Below are 9,691 nucleotides of genomic sequence, written 5' to 3' on the forward strand. Positions count from 1 at the left end.
TGGAGGCCACAGGTGACAGCTGGGAGCCCTTTACCTGTGGTCTCCAAAGTGCTGGGTGACACATTGACCCTCTCGGGCACAGGGGAAATGAAGCTCGCGTGCAGCCCGCTCTTGCGCAGGTGAGCTGGCCCCCATTTTGCCCGCAGATGAAGCAAACTGGAAAGAGCAGAAGCAGCTCCCATCAGCTGCAGGACTCAGGGCCTACGCCAGGCTGCGCCCCGCACCTCTGGCAGGGCGCAGGATAGCAGGCAGGGTCTGGGTGGCAGCTGTGCGAGCTGCCTGGTGAACACGGGCTTGGTCTGCAAGAGCGGAAATTCTCTCCCTGGAGCTGGGAGGAGGGGGCTGGAATTGCTTCGTGGGGAACCAGGCTAAGCTCGCCGTTGCCTCTTCCTTGGCACCAATAGCTCCCTGTTCGGTCTCGGTGCTCACCTTCTGCGCTGCCACCCTCATCAAGTCAATGAGGTGTTCAATGTGAAAAAGTCCCCTGTTTTGATTGTCTATGCCATGTTGGCAAAGACCGTTGGCAAATCCCTGTACAGGAGGAAAGAGCGTGATTTTGTTAATGCAGAAAGGAGGGAACCGCTGGTTGGAGGAAGGTGGCAGAAGCCACGAGGGAACTCACCACACAATATGCATGGAAACATAGCCCATACATCTCGTATCTCTTGCCGAAGATGGATGGCTTGTTATCCACTTGGCCACAGAGCACGCATGCTGGAGAGGAGAGAGTAACAGTTGTGAGTGCCTTGTGGGGTCAGGTGCCCCCGGGGACTGTCCCAGGGGCTGCTCTGTGCCGGCTGTGCCAGCTGAGGGGCAGGGCTGGAGGCCGTGGAGGGGAAGGGGCACCGTAGTCCTAGCAGTGCCAGTGGGCAGCCACAGCCCAACCTCAGCCCCCCTGGCCAAGGAGCAGAGGGGCCCTGCCTGCGGCAGATGGGAGTCCCTGTGTGCCCCCACCTCCTCTCTCCGCTTCAGGCAGACCACCAGCACCCCTCTGCCTGGCGGCGGGGATCTGTGTGCAGGGATACTCTGCTCTCACCTAGCTCAGTCGAGCCGGCGGCCTCCTGTGTCCCCTCAGACATCCCCTCAGACATCGTGTGTATCAATGGCGAGCACTCGCAGAGTCTCTGTCCCAGTAAAACCAGGCTTTGTCCTCTGTGTGCCAACCTATGGGAGAAGCGGGACGAGGATGAGTTGGCAGCTCAGGTCCCCGAGCGCTAGGGAACCCTCCTCCCTCCCTCGGCAGCCTCAGGCAGCCCCTTCCTCCCTGCTCACCTCACAAGTCGCACTGAGCTGGGCCTGAGCCCCGCAGCCTCAGCTCTGCTCTAAACCCTGCAAGTCACAATGGCTGTTCTGTGCCACCCCCTGTGGAACCATCACACCTCACAGGGCTGAGGGCACCCAAGCAGGAGGGCAGTGGCTCTTGCCGGATGCAGCCCTTCTGGAACCCGGCGTGTTGGTGCTGCCGAAGGCACTGGGCGGCACATCCACCCTCCTGGCCCTACCTGGATGCTGCGGGGCCTGTGGCTCCATCAGTATCCAGTAGAGTGTTTACGTGTTGCCATGATGTTCTCCAGGCTTCACTTGTGGGCTGTTGGCCGCTGATTACCTCTCGTTCCTCTTCTCATATTTGGGAGAAGAGGCTGACCCCCACCTGGCTACAGCCTCCTTTCAGGGAGTTCCATGAAGTGAGGCCTCCCCTGAGCCTGATTTCCTCAGTGGTGTTAGTACTGCAATGCAAACAATTGCTTGCACCCGTTGGTACCCAGGCATTCTCATTAAAGATCTTAGGAGTGACAGTAAATCAGCATAAGGGTGTTATTTTCGTATGAGTGTCTTTAATCTGTAGCCCCCCGACCTATAAATCTGGGATAAGGAGCAGAATAAGCCCCTCTGGTTGACCAGGAACACTTATAGATGGTGGAAAGTGGCTTGGCAATCAACTCTGCCAGCTCCCTTGTCACTATTGGCTAGATCCTATCTGACCCAGTGAACTTGTGACAGTACAGGTGGAGTAATAAGTTTTCTGAAACTTAGACACTTCTTGTCTGTTCTAGTTTGCTTGCAGTACAGGCTGCTGGCAATCTCTACATCAGGATTGCTTTTATACTAAGTGCTCATATCACAGAAGGTTGCTTGCTCACGCTTTCCTCTCCAGTGTAGCCTACAGGACCTCCTTTAGTGGGGAGTTGGACTAGCTGATCTCCAGAGTTGTCTTCCAAACCCTGTGATTCTGTGACTCATTCACTCTTTTCAGCATGCTGATTGTTCCCTGCAAGGTCACAGGTTGCTCCTTCACGAGGATGTATTGTAGGGCTAGAACTGTTAGGCTTTACTTTGCAGTTAAGGTTTCAAATTAGAAGCTTTCACCAGCTTTTCCTCTGACTTCTTAATTTTTCACTCTTAGTAATACTGTTAAGAATCAGCAAACAGCTCAAGTGTGACTACCCTGCTCTGTACCACTAGTCAAGATGTTATCTTGTAACAATGTTTTCAGGACTATATTTTCTTTTTTTTTTTCTGAGCTGTATCTGGAGGTTGTGGTTATTTTCAATTTGCTTTATTTTTTAAGTTTTAAACAGGACATTATTCTGTTGTGGATATATTAGTTGAAGTATACCAGATACGTCTGAATAAGCCCTACTGAGGTATTCAGAACTTTAGAAGCTACTGGGAGAAGAAACACCTTCATGGATTTCCTGTGAGAAAAAGAAAACTTCATTAGTTCAGTCAGAAATGCCAAGATTGTGAAGGGGTCATGCAGAATGTCTGATTTATGTATGCTCCCTATGGGCTGAGCACTTTTCAGTCACCTGGGCCATGACAGGGTGAGCACCCAGCCTCCTGGAAAAGGCAAGGAGCAAGAGGTCATGCTACAGACCTCAAAGGAAAAGCACAGGTTTAACATAAAGGCACTGATGTAATTAACTAGAATTCTTAAGGAATATTGCATGATACCTTTCCTGCCTGTGAAAATACATAGGATTTTGTACAGTGGAGGCTTGAGGCATGTCTCTTGTCTTTAGGCTATAAAGCATAAGACAGCGAGATTTCTGTTAGGGCATTTTTGAAGGACCTGCTCTGGCTGATGCTGAGATAGGAGAAAATCTTTCCCATTGCTCATAAACATGGGTGGAAACTACCAGGCTCTTGCCTTCACCTGCTAAGTGGACCTTCTCATCACTCACTCAACTGCTTGCCTGTAACTACTCATTCCAAAAGAAAATAAATAAATACTGTGATCACAGTTTTAAACCTGGTGTCAGCTCAGCCCAGTTTGCTTGCATCCTGAATGAGATGAGCAGGCTCTGAGCAGTCCAGTCCCACTGCTGCTAACAGCAGGGTGATGAGCCACACTGTGCATCAGGCTGGCAGGCAGCTTGCACAGCCAAAGAGAACTCCTTTAAAGTGAGCCTGGATCTCTCCATATGGTGACGCAGCTTATAGCGTAAATATACAAAATATTTGTGATCTATCTGCCTTTTTCTCTACTTATTCAAAAATTGGTTCAGTAATGTTTGCATGTTTTAAAGTGTATTTCTTCTGCTTTGTTTTCTCATGTCACGTTCATTTCATCTTTCAAGAAGATTACCACAAGTGAAAAATGATTGAATGAGTACATACATGATATATAAAAAAAAAAAGTGAAATACCTGTTGACAGAGGAAACATGGTTAAAAGCTATGCTTATCTGGCTGGAAAAGAGAAACACTGTGTGAGGGCTTTGTATCCTCTGGTACAATCACGTGGGATGTGTGCATGAAATGCTTATCCATGACAAGAAATATTCAGAGACTTTCTACTGAGAGTGAATGAAAGCAAATAGATGGCCTGACACATGCCTGGCATTGTCCCCAATAGGGACCTGTGAATATTCATGTGTATCAGGCTGTGCATTACACAGCCTATATCTGCCAGTGTTCCTCATCTTCCCACACTCTTATGAATTTCTGTCTTCCATCTTCTGCATTGTTGCAGTCATTTACTATAGCTGACTGTCAAGACAGTATGTGCTGTGATAACATCCACAGCCTTTGTTGCTTTCTCCGGTTTCTCCTTCTGGGCTGCTTATTCTGTTTCTTGCTCTTCAAAAAACAAAAATAACAAACAAACCCCAAACAAACTATAATTCTAGGTTTCCCCCAAATCAGTAAGCCATCTGCTTCTTTGTTTCATTCCTCTGGTCCTGCTTTGTTGCTTTAATGTGACACAACTGAGTGTACTGCACTGTGTCGGGAGTGTGAGGAGCAGTACTAGCTCCAGAGAGTTTATTGTGTAAGAAGTAAAACTGAACCAAGGGCAGAGGTTAATCTCTGACAGGTCTGAGATCAAGCCGGGATCAGAACTTGTTTTCTGACCTCTAGCTCAGGGCAGCAAGTCAAGTGTTCCAGTGTCCTTAATTAATACTTTATTTCTTTGCCTCTTGAGCATAGCCAGATTTAATTTTGATATTTCTTCTTTCTTAAGTCTGTTTAGAAGATATATATTTACTTCCAGCTCTTCAAGGAGCTATCCGACATACTCCTCTGGGAAACTGCTGCCAGAGACAAGGGAAAGGAGTAAAGCTGGCAGATCTTTAAAGAAGCTTTCCTTTGTTCACAGAAGCTCTCAGTCTCCAGGTGTCAGAAGTCAGGAAAGAAAGGTAGGAGAATGGCATGGCTGAACTGGGACCTGCTGGTCAAACTGAAAAGCAAGAACAAAATGCAGGGGCAGTAGAAGGAGGCACAGGTATGCTGGGAGGAGTATAAGGATGCTGCTAGATTGTGTAGGGATTGGGTTGGGAAGGCCAAAGCCCAACTGAAACTGGACTTGGCATGGGATGTAAAGAAGAACAGGAAAGTCTTCTTTAGGTACATCAAACAGAAAGGGAAAGTCTAAGAAAGTGTACCCTCCCACCCCATAAACATACAGGCAGGCTGGTAACAATGGACAAAGAGAAGACTGAGGTACTCAACAACTTTTTTTCCTCGGTCTTTACTAGCAACTGGTCTTCACAAACCCTTCAAGTGGGTGGTTTGGAAGGTGGGGACAAGAGGAGCAATGTTCCTTCCTTTTGTAAACTTAAGATGAGGTTTGTGACCACCCGAGGAACCTGGATATCCATAAATCCATGGGTCCCAATGAGATACATCCCAGAGTCCTGAGGGAATTGGCTGATGTAGTTGGCAAGCCACTCTCAATAGTATTTGAGGAGTGATGGTGGTCAGGTGAAAATAGCAATGTCACATGCAGTTTTAAGAGTAGTGGTCAATGACTTAGTGTCTGGATGGAGGTCAGTGATGAGTGGTATCCATCAGGGATACTGGGACCGTTGTTGTTTAATATCTTAATAAGTTACATTGATAGTGGTGTTGAGTGCACCTGCAAGTTCGCAGATGGCACCAGACTGTGTGGTGCAGTTGACACGCCCATGGGATGGGATGCTATCCAGAGAGAGACCTAGACAGGTTGAGCAGTTGGTCCAAGAGAACCTTCAGAGGTTCAGCATGGCCAAATGCAATGTTTTGCACCTGGGTACAACCTACCAATGCAAACCGGGTAGTGAAAGAATGGAGCACAGCCCTGCCCGAAAGGCCTTGGGGCTACAAGTGGATGGCAAGCTGAGCATGAGCCAGCAGTGTGCCCTCACAGATCAGAGAGACAACTGTATCCTTGGTTGCATCAAAAGAAGTATGACCAACAGGATGAGAGAGGTGATTCTTCCCCTCTACACTGCACTGGTTTGACCTCACCTGGAATATTTCATCCAGATGTGGAGTCCTCAGTATAGGAGAGACATGGACCTGTTAGAGTGTATCCAGAGGAGGGCCACAAAAATGATCCAAGGGATGGAATGCTTCTCCTATGACAGTAGGCCAAGAGAGCTGGGGCTATTCAACCTGGAGAAGAAAAGGTTCTGGGAAGACATGGAAGTAGCCTTTCAGTATCTAAAGGGGGAGCTATAAGAAAGAAGGGGACAGAATATTTATCAGGGACCTCTGTGACCAGACAAGGAGAAATGCTTTCAAACTAACAGAGAGGAGAATTTAGATTGGATAGAATGAAAAACTTTTTTGACAATACTGATGGTAAAGCACAGGTTGCCCAGAGAAGTGGTGGATGCCCCATTACTGGAGACATTCAACGTCAGGCTGGACCAGGCTCTGGACAACTTGATCTATCTTTGGATGTTCCTGTTCATTACAGAGCAGTTGAATTGGATGACTTTTTAAGGTCTCTTCCAAAACAAATTTTCTGTTTTTTTCAGACCAAGTATTTGGGTCTATATTTCTGCTCTAACTGATATTCTCTCCACAGCCAGAGATCAGATTTGACCTTTTAATGTGCTTCTAAGTCCTTTATTCAACATCACGTAGTAGGAATTTTCCTCACACACTCACATTATTCCATGTCTGTAAGCATTTCCACTTGGGCTTCTGGCAGTATCTGTGGTGAAGTTTGAAAATACATAATATTGTTCTTACTTTTTAATTGCCAATTTGTTTTGTCCCCATTCCTACCATCTCCTGCTAAAAAACAAAATTCGGTTTCCTTGACACCATTTCACATGATCCATGTGATCAGGATTGTAAGAAATTAATTTACATACTCTGTTCACATTGTCTCTGCTATCGTCTACTCGCCTCTGTTTTCTCTGGGTTTCTACTTACTCTTTAAGTTGACCTCTTTTGACTTCTGTACTGGAAGTGACATCTCATTATCTCTCCATGGGGGCAGTGCAATCTTCATTCTGCTCCTTGCTTCATTTTTAAGTGTAACACTTTTCTCTCTGCTTTTCTCAGAGTGCTCTCCCCCCCCACCTTCTCTGGGCAATCTGGCATGTTATTCAGCTCTAAGTAGAGCTTTTTCTTTTTTATTCTCTTGTTGCAGATGAATCTTCGTATTTTTTTGTTCCTTCAGTTTGCCATGATCCTCCATCTGCTTTAACCATTATTTAGCAGTGGAGATGCAAATGGCAGACATGGCACTGTGCTGTATCTTTTTGAATGCTTTTGACTTATTTCTTTTTATTTCTTTTAATTGATACTTTCCAGATTCTGCCTTATTCTTGAGAATTTGCCTTGCTTCCATATCCTTTCCAAAAACACAGACCTCTCTGTGTTTAAGAGCTGCTCGTTGCAAACCTAGTCAGACTGGGCCTTCTGCTTCTTGGACCACTGTCATGCTTCCCCTCTATAGACAATATCTAGGAAAAGTTATCACTGTGAACATTCATCACTAATCATATTTTTCCTCCTTTTATTATTTGTAATAAAACCTGTATTGCAGGGAGGGAGTTCAGTGTATTGGCAGTTAATGCTGTTTTCCTTAGATCTGAAATTTTTGGAAAGGAAGAAATTGTCTGTTTCTGAAAGCTGGGTACTCTAATACCTCTAAAATTCTGAGTCTATTTTTGTATTATATTGTTGTGTCTTGTTGCCAGTGAAATCTTTGCTCTCTTTGTTTCCTGCCTCTCCAGTGTTTCAGTCCTGATGTGGTTAATTTGAAGCATGGTAAGAGAATTCAGATTTTTTGGATCAAAACCAATAGCCTGTACAGTTCATCTAATTTCTGAATAGAAAGTGCATAAGTTCAACAAATATCATGAAATAAAGCAATGTAGAAAGAAAAACTGCTATAGTCACATTTTCAAATATATATTCCCTGAATATATAGGGGAAAAAAAAAAAGTAAGTGAAAAGAACAGAATGTCTTGGAAATAGATTGTGATTGTGGGGAAAAAAAACAGGCTCTTGTGGAAGGACCAGAAGCTTCAGGATCCAGACTCCTTAAATGCATTGTGACTGTACAGACTGCTTCCCAGAGCTGTAGTAGGTAGTTGCATATGAAAGAGTATGTGTTATGCAGTGTTTTCAGTGCAAATGGAGCCAGACTATGCCTTGATTTATTCCAGGCCCTTGACTAGTTGTGTAAAAAAAAAACAACTTGCGGATGTAGTTTTGTTGTAGTAAGATCATAACGTTACTGAATTTGCAATTCTACTGAAACATAAAAGGAGCTAAGGACTTTGTTGCCATGAAGCTATCCTCTTTAATGTTGTAAACCAGAGGATGGTTCTAGTCCCATAAAAAAAAAAAATTGGGTTGTCTTAAACTGACCTTGGACATTCTCTCTCTTTTTTTGTTTTTGTTTGTTTTTAACCTAAAGCTTTATTTTATTTTTTTTTTTTAAATTCGAGGCTTTTTCATCTTTTCTGTGAAGGCTAGTATGGCTTTTGAAGCTCAGCTGCATGCATTTTTACTGAAGCTAAATTGTACCCTGCCACCCACACTCCAACACCCCTTCCCAGCCCCCCCAGGAATTCATCCAATTACCACGTATATTAGATAAACAAACCTTTGAGACAGACTCATGGACTAGGGAGCAAGTGTCTTCCCTTGAGTCCTTAGGGAGCATCAGGACTGATGGATGGGCTCCTAGATGCTGCCCACTGCTGATTAGGTCCTGCCTCACTTTGTCATCTTGTTTACAGTGAGATTTTCTTTCAAAGGAAGAACTAATCAAACAGCTGCTTTTCTATCAAATCTCACTTGGGAAAGGTAGTGCTGAAGACAGATATTTTCAAAGTTAAGGCCAGAAGATCTGCTTTCTGCCTTCAGTTCCCAGCTCTGTTATTTATTCCTTCTGAACTGAGGCAAATTACACATTCTGCTTTTTTTGTGGCATTTTTGGCTGGGTTTCTGATATTATGTCTCTTCAGATGGCTTTTTAAAATTAATTTAGATGCTGTCTTGAACAGCATGTAGTCAGTCTCACATTGCAGTGAGACATCTGAAGACTAAGATACCCGAAGTTGTGGTATTTTATACAGTATCGTTCCCAATGCAGCTGGGAGGTGTTTTCTAAAGTGCCAGGGCACTTGGTTCCTTTTGCAGTCAGGGTGCTGTGTTGAATGCCATGCGCTGGTTTATGTCTGTTTGGTAACTGTTTAGTCACAGCCTGAACCACTGACTGAGCACCTGTGGAATAGTCAGCCCTGGGAGCACAGGTGAAGGCAATTCAGCTGTGTGAATGGAAGGGGTGGAGCCTGGCTGCACCTCTCTTAGACCCCATTTAAGGGCTGATTGCAGCTGGGAAGGATCATTTTCTTTAGATCCCTTCTTGGTGGAGCATTTTCCTGCAAATCTGGAATCTTCAGATAGAGGTGTGTAATTTCTTTCTTTGCCTTTAAGCTAGTCCTTCTTGCTGGTCCTTCTGCCATCACGCCTTTGTTGTGACGTTTTTCCCATCATGTTGATCTGTCCAATTTCTACAGTGGAAGTAGAAGTTCTACTCTCCAAAGTTGCACCCTGGTACTTAAGACAGTGGATTCCCTGGCACTGGAGGCAGAAAGGAGCCTGGGTAGCTTCTATTCAGAAGCTGGAGATGATACTGTGCTAGTTGGGTGAAAATGATTTAGTCCCAAAGTCTAATACCTTAATTCAAATTGCCTGGAAGGCAGCATGATGGATTGCTGGCAGAATTTAATCTTTAATGAGTTTCTTCTCTGACTTCATAAAGCATGGTGCGCCTTAATCCTTTTTATCGTCTTTGGTTAAAACACAGCATCCCTTTGGATGAAATTAGTGTTCAAACTAGATTATTTTTTGGACTCACAGGGGAAAAAGAAAGCAAGGAAGAATACAGAGGATTTTACTATTATTATTTCAGGCATAAAGTAATATAATAATTTTTCCATGGAATAATTTTTTTG

General features: G+C 44.7%; 1 long non-coding RNA gene across 1 annotated transcript; it reads right to left on the reverse strand.

Annotated features, from left to right (window-relative positions):
* Window positions 1-431: 431 nt before the first annotated feature.
* On the reverse strand, window positions 432-8,271 carry LOC116653817. The gene is made up of 3 exons (XR_004308288.1): window positions 1,037-8,271; window positions 623-714; window positions 432-531 (listed from the first exon to the last, which is right to left on the reverse strand). It is a non-coding gene; the product is annotated as an uncharacterized LOC116653817 (long non-coding RNA).
* Between the last annotated feature and the right edge of the window lie 1,420 nt (window positions 8,272-9,691).

Source organism: Coturnix japonica, chromosome 1 (genome assembly GCF_001577835.2).
Source record: "Coturnix japonica isolate 7356 chromosome 1, Coturnix japonica 2.1, whole genome shotgun sequence".
Classification (NCBI taxonomy): Eukaryota; Metazoa; Chordata; class Aves; order Galliformes; family Phasianidae; genus Coturnix; species Coturnix japonica.